The sequence below is a fragment of the Bos taurus genome, chromosome 6 (assembly GCF_002263795.3).
Source record: "Bos taurus isolate L1 Dominette 01449 registration number 42190680 breed Hereford chromosome 6, ARS-UCD2.0, whole genome shotgun sequence".
In the NCBI taxonomy this organism is placed as follows: domain Eukaryota; kingdom Metazoa; phylum Chordata; class Mammalia; order Artiodactyla; family Bovidae; genus Bos; species Bos taurus.
Window position 1 is genome coordinate 13429082 of NC_037333.1, and position 9887 is coordinate 13438968.

Genomic DNA, 9887 nt, shown 5'->3' on the forward strand with positions numbered 1-9887 from the left:
GTAAGTTTATTGGCCATTTTGATTTCCTCTTTTGTAAAATATCTGTTCAGATCTTTTGTGCATTTTCCACTGGGTTGTCTAATTTTTTTTTTATCCGTTTGCAGGAGTTCTTTATATGCTAGATGTCAGTCCTTTGTGAGATATATGCATTGTGGGTATTTTCTTGTAATCCATGGATTGTTTTTACTCTCTTATTAATGTCTTCTCTTTGAGAAAAGTTATTAACTTTATGATAGTCCAGTTTTTTGAAAGATTTCCTATATAGTGTGCTCTTTTAGAGTCTCGTTTAAGAAATCTTTTGCTACTTCAAAGTTACAAAGATCAAAAACACAGATACCTTGATTTTAAAATGGACATGAAGAGACATTTTTCCAAAGAAGACATACAAATACCCAACACGTACGTGAAAATGCGCTCAACATCACTATTCATCAGGGAAATGCAAATCAAGACCATATTGAGCTATCATCTCACACCTGTTGGCATGTTTATTGTCAAAAAGACAAGAGATAAATGTTAGCAAGGACGTGGAGAAAAGAGAACTTGTACATTGTTGGTGGGAATGTAAACTGGTACAGCTGTTATGGAAAACAGTATGAAGGTGCCTCAAAAAACCTGAACTTCTGTATGACCCAGGAATTCCACTTGTGAGTGTGTACCTGAAGAAGTTGAAACTAGTCCAGGTAGCCCTCCACATCTTCATGTTCCGCATCTGTGGATTCAACCAACTGTGGGTAGAAAATACCTGGGGGGAAAAAAGCCCAGAAACTTCAAGAAGGAAAAGGAGCTTACTGTTTGCTGCTGATTACCTGTTTACATAGCACTTGCACTGCATTTAGAATAATTTACATAACATTTATATTAGGTAGTATAAGTAATCTAGAGATGATTTAAAGTATGCAGGAGGCTGTGTGTAGTTTATGTGTGAATACTACATCATTTCATATAAGGAACTTGAGCATCCAAGGATTTCAGTACTCTCTGGGGGTCCTGGAACCAGTCCCTCAAGGATATCAAGGGATGACTGTATCTTGAAGAAATACCTTTACTCCCATATTCATTGCAGAGTTATTCACAACAGCTGAGATATGGAAACAACTTAAGTGCCCATCTATGAATGAATGGACAAAGAAGATTGAAGATATATATAATATATATATATATATAAATATATATATATAATGCACAAACATTCTCTCTCTCTCACACACACATTAGAATATTATTCATCCATAAAGGAAGAAAATCCTGCCATTTGCAGCAACATGGATGGACCTTGAAGTTTATTGTGCTAAATGAAATAAGTTAGAGAAAAACAAATACTGTATCATCTCACTTTTGTATAGAATCTTAAAAAGTTGAGCTCACAGAACCAGAAACTAAAGTAGTGATTACCAGGGACTGGGGTGGGTGTGGGATGGAGAGATGTTAGTCAAGTTTTCAATTATACGATGAATAGCTTTTGGAAATTGAATGTGCAGCATGATGACTATAGTTAATAACACTGTATATGTGAATTTGCTAAGAGAGTAGATCTAAAGTGTCTTACTATACACACACACAAATGGTACCTATGTGAGGTAGTAGATATGTGAAGTGGTAGATATGTTCATTAATCAGGTCACAATGTATGTATATATTAAAGCATCATACTGTAAACCTTTAACAAAACCACATTGTACACTCTAAATATATACAATTACCACCAAAAACTGGAGTAGGGAGCTTACAAAGACCTTCTTTCATGTTTTTCTCTGAAAACTTACCCTCCCCTATACCGCAACTCTCCCCTTCACATTCAAATCTGCAACCCATCTGGAATTTATTTTGTATATGATGTAAAATAGTGGTTCAGACACATGTTTTTTTAAATATAGAAAATTATATAGATTTAGCACTATCTGTTGAAAGGAGCATCCTTTCCCACTGTACTTCAAGGTCACTTTTGCCCCATGTGTAGGCCTGTTGATGGATTCTTTATCCTTGGTCACGATATTAACTCCCTAATACTGTCACTGAAAGTTACCGTCAATTGAGTGGCTTAAAACAACACGCATTTTAAGTCTCACAGCTCTGTGGTCAGAAGCCTCGGTACAGTGTGACTCTTCTGGGTCCTCTGTTTAGAGTCTTTGTTGGTGTCGTTCAGCTGCTAAGTCATGTCTGACTCTGCAACCTCATGAACTGCACCATGCCAGAGCTTTTAGAGTCTACCAAGCCTGAAATCAAGGTGTTGGCCAGGTTGGGCCCTTGTCTGAAAGCTCTGGAGGTGAATCCGCTTCTGGGGTCCTTCCGGTTGTTGGTGGAATTAAATTCCTTGCGGTTGTAGGGCTGAGTTCCCCAGTTCCTTATTGGCTGTCAGGTGGGGTTTAGTTTTTGCTTCTCAAAGTTGTGCATTCCTCCTCATGTTTTCCATGTGGCGCTTCTCCAGCAACAGCAAGTCAAGTTCATCTCATACTTAGAATCTCTCCTAATTACCCTTTGGCTGCATCTCTGACAGGCTCTTCTGCCTTCCTCTTTTGCTTTTGTGGGTTCATGTGATTCCGTTGCACCCACCTGGATAATCCAGGATAATCTATTTTAAAGTTAGGTGGTTAGTAACTATAATTATATTGCTAAGTTCCTTCACAGCAGTATTTTGATTAGGCTTGATTAAATAACAGTGAATAGTGAGCTTGAAGTGGGAGTTGGTATCTTTAGAGTTCTGCCTACCATAGTTGATTTGTCTATACTAGCATTATTACCACAGTCTTAATTACCATAATTTTATAATAGTTTTTCATCTGTGCCATAGTTGTTCAGCGCTGTTCTTCAGGATTATCTTGGCTGGCATATACATAATTGGAATATTAAAAGATTTATAATGAGACAGGAGCAATATTCACATAGATAATGACCATTTTTTTTCAAGACTGATGAAAAGCATCAGGGATAGATAGTGCCAAATTGCCCTTTGAAATTTTTGCAACAATTTACTCCTTCATTAACACTGTATGCAAAGGCCTACTTCCTGGGTTTAAGTTTTAAAATGAATGCTAATCTGATAGGTAAAATATGCAGTTTCCTCACTTTGAGTTCTGTTTTAAAAATTGTGAGTGAAATTAAGTATTTTTTGTTTGCTTATATTAGTTGTTCTATTCATATCCTGTTGCCAATGGTTTTGTTTATTGTCATTCAGAGAGTTAAAAAATTTATGATGTTAAACTTATACTTTTATGGATTTTGTGTTTGGGATCATGTTTATAAAGTTCATGTTTCAAGCTTGAAAAAGAATCCCTCATTTTTTCCTGGATATTTTGTGGTTTCTGTTTTGTGTTGTTCTGTTTAAATCTTTGATCTAAAATTTAGATTTGTTTTGGGCTAAGAAATGAAGCCACTTTTTTGAAAGATCATACAAAGGTACCAAAGACACTTTCATTCCCCTTAGGCAGCTCTTTCCCCTGACTCCTACACTACTCTTCTCTGGAGCAGTTTCAGGGAGTGAACAGGTTGTGAATTGGAAAATGCCCCTATCTCCAGAGCAAAGATGAGGCCATGACAGAAATATTGGTCTCCCCAGGCTATGATATGCTGTATTTGCTGTTTTATTAGTAAACATCATTGCTGAAGCTCATTTAGCTTTATGAGCAGAATAGGAGTTTGAATGAAGGTACATAGAATCTTAGGAATTCTCCATCTGTAGACAAGTTCTCTTGCTCCGCAGCACTGTTAAGGAAAGCAGGAAGCTGGACAGCTTAGAACCAACCATTCATGACCTCGCTGTGCTTTGGTTCAGGCACACCAAAAACTTCCTTTGTTCAAAGACAAAAGCTTATTCAAATACGTTTTACTAAAAGGAACCATATTTTAGAAATTGATCTGTAGATAGGTTTGTATGAAAATGCCACGGGGCTAACCATGTGGAAGAAATCTTCCTCTGAACTTTCTGATTTCAACATCAATAAAAAGAATCAAGCAGTTAGATCTAATTCCATAAAACTGCTTCTGTAAAAAATGTTCTCATGAGTATCTGTGGTAGAAGGATTAAAGACCTAGCTTATCCAAAGGGAAGCTAAATGAGATGCACTGATAAATGACTAGCTTGCTGCTTATTCTTCAGAATGCTCTCATTTTTTTGCCTGCAATTTTTTGCTTTTGTGAAGACTTGCTAAAGTATACTATCATCAAAGATTTTATTGTGAGTCCCTTCTGTACTTCATTTATTACTTAGTTCATTAAAGAATATAAGCAGAACCTCAAATGTCTAATATTGTTATTAAATCATAAAATCCAAAAGTATCCTTGAGGAGGATGAGTCTGATGTGTTTTCTGATTTAGTAATTGCTCCACAGCATTCCTGAGTCTTCAAAGCTCTTTTTTTAAGTGACAGTAAACTACTTGAAAGGTAGTCTGTGGTTTTACTGGCAGTTTTTAATTATAGGAAATTTATTTTTTTTTTTGCCATAAATGGACTTCTATTCAGAGGAGAACAATCATGGTGGTGAAGGGACATGGAATTATATCATGTAAGGAATGTCTGCATAAGGCTGGGGAAGTTTCTTTTGTTGAGGAGTATACTCAGGGGAGATAGACAGCTGTCTGAGAATTTGTAAAGAATCATCCTATGTAAGGTAGATTAAATTCAGTCTCTGTGATCATAAGGGCTTCCCTGGTGGCTCAGTGATAAAGAACCCACCTGCCAATGCAGGAGACATAGGTTCGATCCCTGGGTTGGGAAGATCCCCTGGAAGAGGAAATGACAACATGTTCCAGTATTCTTGCCTGGGAAATCCCATGGACAGAGGAGCATGGTGGGCTACAGTCCTTGGAGATGCCAAAGAGTCAGACTTGACTTAACGACTAAGCAACAATAGCAATAACAGCTAGGATCCTAAAGGTGATCCTACTAAATAGTTAACAGAGTTGGGTAAGTATTCAGTGGCTACTTTGGGAGGTAGTAACATCCTTAGCACTGCACGGATAAATAGGTTAGCAGACCACTTGATGAGATTACTCGAGATGACACTCACATTGGCACAGTTCCAATAGATGTGACTCTGAAATTTGAATTTCCAACTATCTCTGGCCCCAGGGAATTCTCCCTGACTATTGGCCCTAGCTTGGATGCTGTATTCATTTTCTAGGGACGTCATAACAAAGTACCACAATCTTGGTGGCTTAAACAACAGACATTCACTGCCTCACAATCCTGGAGGCCAGACATCAGAAATCAAGATGTTGGGGGAGTTGGTTCCTTCTGCGGGCTTCAAGGGAAGGACCTGCTCTGGGACTCTCTCCTTGGCTTGTACATGGCTACCTTTTCGTCCACTGGGTTTTCTCCCTGTATGTGTGTCTGTCTCCAGTTATTATCATTTTTTAAAAATAAAGATAGTAATGTAGGACCACTCTAATAATCTCATTTTAGCTTCTTTATCTATTTACCTCATCTCCAAATAAGGTCACATTCTGATGCACTGGGGCTGAGACTTCGTATGAAATTTTAGGGGACAAGACTCAATCCATACAGATGTATAAGGGAAAACTGGACCTATAGGATAAAGAAATTGGTGGAGTTTGTGAATTCTAGAAATTGGCCAGGTCAGTCACTGTTTTACAAAATCCCTACTGTTGTACTTACTATTGCCGTGTAACTTTTCAGCTGAAAATAAACATTTTATTATGCTCACAGATCCCGTGGGTCAGAAATGTAGATGAGGCCTAGCTCAATAGCTTTTCTCTGCTCAGACGTCAGGCCCTCAGGTGAGAAGACTGGGTGGCTAGAGGTGGCTCAAGAGCTGGGGCTGAAGTAATTTGCTTGGTGGTTGGTGTTTGTTAATTGTGAGGTCAATGGGGGTGTCAACTGGAACTGGAACATTTCCATATGGCCTGTTGGTGCCTTCCTCAAAGTACGACAGGCTCAGGGTAATGCCCTTTGTGTAGCATTAGGGCTCCCAAAGTCAGTATCTTGGCGACAAAATTGGGGCTGTACTGCTTTTCTGACCAAGACTTGGGAGTAGTGCAGTGTCTCTTCTGCCACAATTCTATTGGTTAAAAATGGATCACACGCCCACTCAGAGTTTGATGAGGGGATATAGGCACTCTATCTTCCTTGGCATGAAAATTTCTGAACATAAAATAAAAAAGAACACATATCTATTTAGAGAGAATTTAAATTATAGGGTATATTATAAAAGAATATATAACCACCTAAGAGAAAATCAAGCTTCTTGTCTTGGTCTGTGAGATTTACTCTGACTTACTAATTCCACTTCATCTACTGGTCATGTGTAGAATATTAGACATAGAATAATTTTAAAATTAATCCCACATCCACTGGGCTTCCAGGAATCACTTCCTCTCACCCCCTCAAAAAAAAAAAAAAAACAAAAAACACAACACCCAAGATGTTTTAACAGAAAAGTATAAAAGAATATTAAGTATGGACCAGCTTTGCTCTTATTCTGTTTTTATGACTTGTCCAAGCAATTGAACTAGCTAATATATTGATTTCATAAAAAGTGCTAACCCTGACCAGGCCAGGGATCTTAGCTGGCTTAGACCAGGTGGCCTTTGCTTTCTAGGTAATTCCAGCTCTCTGTTGACTCCGTAGCTCTTGTTTTACATCTGCTTCAAAACATAAACATAAGTCAGGTATGCATTTTTATTGAACAAATTGGACTCTGTAGTATGTGAATTATTTTCTATTCTCACTTTTCAAATTTGGACTTACTCTTTCCTACCTAGGATGAAATATTTGGCAGGTCGAATAACTTTCTGGTTCCTTCAATCACAAGAAAGCCTCACTCTAACAAAAAAAAATTTTTTTTGCCAAGTATAGTATCAAAATTTAGAATTCTTATCTAATGTAGGGTTCTCCTGTCCCCCTGCTTAAGAACGGGAGAAGCATGCCCTACCTCTTCATGATTTTGTAATTCTACTTCTCCCACTTCTAGGTATGGTTTCTGACCCCTCTGGAGAAGAAAGGTAAGAGGTACGAAAAGTTTTATTTGATGGATATGGTTGTATCTGGCAACAAAGTGGAAGCTGCGGTGACTTTTCTAAGCTAGCCTCAGAAGCCCTGCAATGTCATTTCTGCCACATTCTGTTGGTTGAAAGAGAGTCACAGGATACCCAGAGTTAAGGGTGGGGGACATAGATAAGGAACGTGTCAAAGATGACAGTCAGATGGTTGTTGTCTCTTATTCTCTGGGGTGTTCTTTTTTCCTGGGAGAGCCTCCTGCTAGAGGACCTATGACTGCAGTTCTCTTTTAAACAAGTAGTGTTCCCATATCTGGCTGCTTTTGAGTCTCATTATCCAGAAGCTGCTTGCAGTACGTCTCCCTACAGTGGGCCTTTGGCTTTCCCAGGCTCATCTCTTACACCCCGGGCTGCCTTTCTGGCCCCGGAGCCACGTCTGGGTCCCAGGAAACGGACTCCTTTGTCATTGGTAGTGTAAATATTGACTAATGCAGCTCTCTCTGCTGTTTACAGTCAGACTAATAATAGCCATGGCCTTGCATCTTTGGACTTCCTGCAGCAGAAGCAGACTCCAGTCTCTGGTCTCCCAGTCTTCAGAGGCTGTAGGCAAGGTTTTTGAAAGGTTCACAGAAGCTCCTCTTACCAGGATTAAGGTGAAAGAAAGTACTTTTTCCTCTCGTCCCCCATCTCATCTCCTCCATAGCACGCAGACCAGTTTCCATAAAGCACTCTCTCTCTGGGCTTTTTCCATTTTGATATTTATAGAAATAGAGGTGGGAAATAAAACAATGTTAGTAGAATCAGTCCCACAACCCTTAGGGTGTATTGCTTTGGCGGTCTAGCTCCACAATTTAGACATTGTGCTTAGACTTCAGGGCCACTGGTAAAATTCCAAGACAAAAGAGTCCTATTTTAATATCTTGGTGCCCTTCAGCCAAGATTAATAAAGCAGAAATGCCATTTTTCCTGTAGTAGTGTTTAATAAATCCAAGAAGTGATTAGTCAGGCTTGCCAAGTTTAGAGAGAGGATTTTTCAGGAGTATTTCAAAGCCAGTGGAGGTTGCATGGCATTTGGGGAGAGGTTTGTGAGAGGAAACTTATGAAGGGAGAGGTGGGAGAGATTTCAAGAGGCCAGTGTCCTCTTTGTTATCCAACTCCTCATTTGTTTCCTATAATCTACTCTTTATACTGCACTGAAGGGGTTATTCTAAACTGAAAACCTATTTGTGTAATTCCTCTTTCATGTTTTTTATATCTCCTTTAAAAGATAAAGACCAAATTCTTCAGTTTAACATAGAATATTCTTCAGGATGTATCCCTCGGCAATCTTTGAAGCCCTACATTTCACCAATACACTGGAGAAGAAAAGAAACATTAAGTGTGAGATAGGATGAGTGAAATGATCAGAAAGCCTTCTCCTTCCCTAATCACTCAGGCCGAGTTCAGCAGGTGCCAAGAAGGAAAGGAACCAATACAGAACTGGACTGAGATTGGAGTTTTAAATGTTGGATTAGATAAGGTTAGACATTAACGGCTAGATGTGACTACCAGCCTATGAAACCTGCTTAAGATGTTGAAACATAAGAAAGAGAGATTTTATAGAGAGTGGTTAAAAGGAGAAAAGCAAACATTGTTTCATTTTTGTACTCCAGTAATTTTAGATTGTTTGATAAGTAATTTTAAAAATGTAGGCATCATTTAGCAGGGACAGGACTTAAGGGAGTGATGAGTAGGAGTACAGAAGATGGCAGGTTGGAGCACAGGCTTATTTGTATAATTTTGCTGGGAATTTGAGATTTGAGATCACACTGGAAATTATCTAGCAGTAAGGTTTTTTGAATAGACATTCCAGATTAAAGAAAAAATTGAATTCAGAAGAGTTATATGAGGTACTCGTGCCTGGAAAATCCCATGGACGGAGGTCCATGGGGTCACGAAGAATCAGGCACGACTGAACGACTTTACTTTCACTTTTTACTTTCATGCATTGGAGAAAGAAATGGCAACCTGCTCCAGGGTTCTTGCCTGGAGAATCCCAGGGACAGAGGAGCCTAGTGGGCTGCCATCTATGGGGTCGCACAGAGTCGGACATGATTGAAGCGACTTAGCAGCAGCAGCAGCAGCAGCAGCAGCATATGAGGTCCAGTCCATGTTATAGGATTTTTCTGATTGCTCACTAAGCTTCACCATGTTGAGCTTCCTCAGTTTCTTAATGTGGCAAATTCTTTGTTGTCCTGGGACTTCGCAAGAGTTCTGCTTAGAAGAAATGTCACCTCGCCACCCCCGCCACCCCTGCAATCTTCAGCTAGCTAACCTCTGTGAATCCTTTAGGTTTTAAATAACATATTCTATTTTTAGAGAGGTCTTTTCTGACCCTCTCAGCATAAATTGGGTGCCCCTTTATTATAATCATGGGCTTCCCTTGTGGCTCATTTGGTAAAGAATCTGCCTGCTATGTGGGAGACCTGGGTTTGATCTCTAGTGTTGGAAGATCCCCTGGAGAAGGGAAAGGCCACCCATTCCAGTATTCTGGCCTGGAGAATTCCATGCACTGTCCATGGGGTTGCAAAGAGTTGGACATGACTAAACGACTTTCACTTTATTATAATTACATGTGTTCCCTCTGCTTTTCTGTCTTTTTTGGGGGGGCTCATATTATTTGTAACTATATGTTTATTTTTGTGTTTATTTGTCTTATGTCTGACTCCACCACTAAATGATAAGCCTCAGGAGTGTGAGGCTATAATTGTTTCATTCATCACTAGATAAGCAACACTTAGCAGAATCCTTGAAACAGAAGATATTCAATGATTTTTCTTTTGAATCAGGAATAAATGTTTCCTTGATTATGCTAAAACCTTCACTGTATTTCTGTGACCAGGCTATTAATAGTGAGAGAGAATGAATAATTTAGAAAATGGACATTTGTGAAC

General features: G+C 39.0%; 1 long non-coding RNA gene across 1 annotated transcript; it reads right to left on the reverse strand.

The window, feature by feature from the left end:
- Nucleotides 1-219: 219 nt before the first annotated feature.
- On the reverse strand, nucleotides 220-5770 carry LOC132345573 (uncharacterized). Its single transcript, XR_009495026.1, has 3 exons — nucleotides 5615-5770; nucleotides 5419-5524; nucleotides 220-745 (listed from the first exon to the last, which is right to left on the reverse strand). It is a non-coding gene; the product is annotated as an uncharacterized lncRNA (long non-coding RNA).
- Between the last annotated feature and the right edge of the window lie 4117 nt (nucleotides 5771-9887).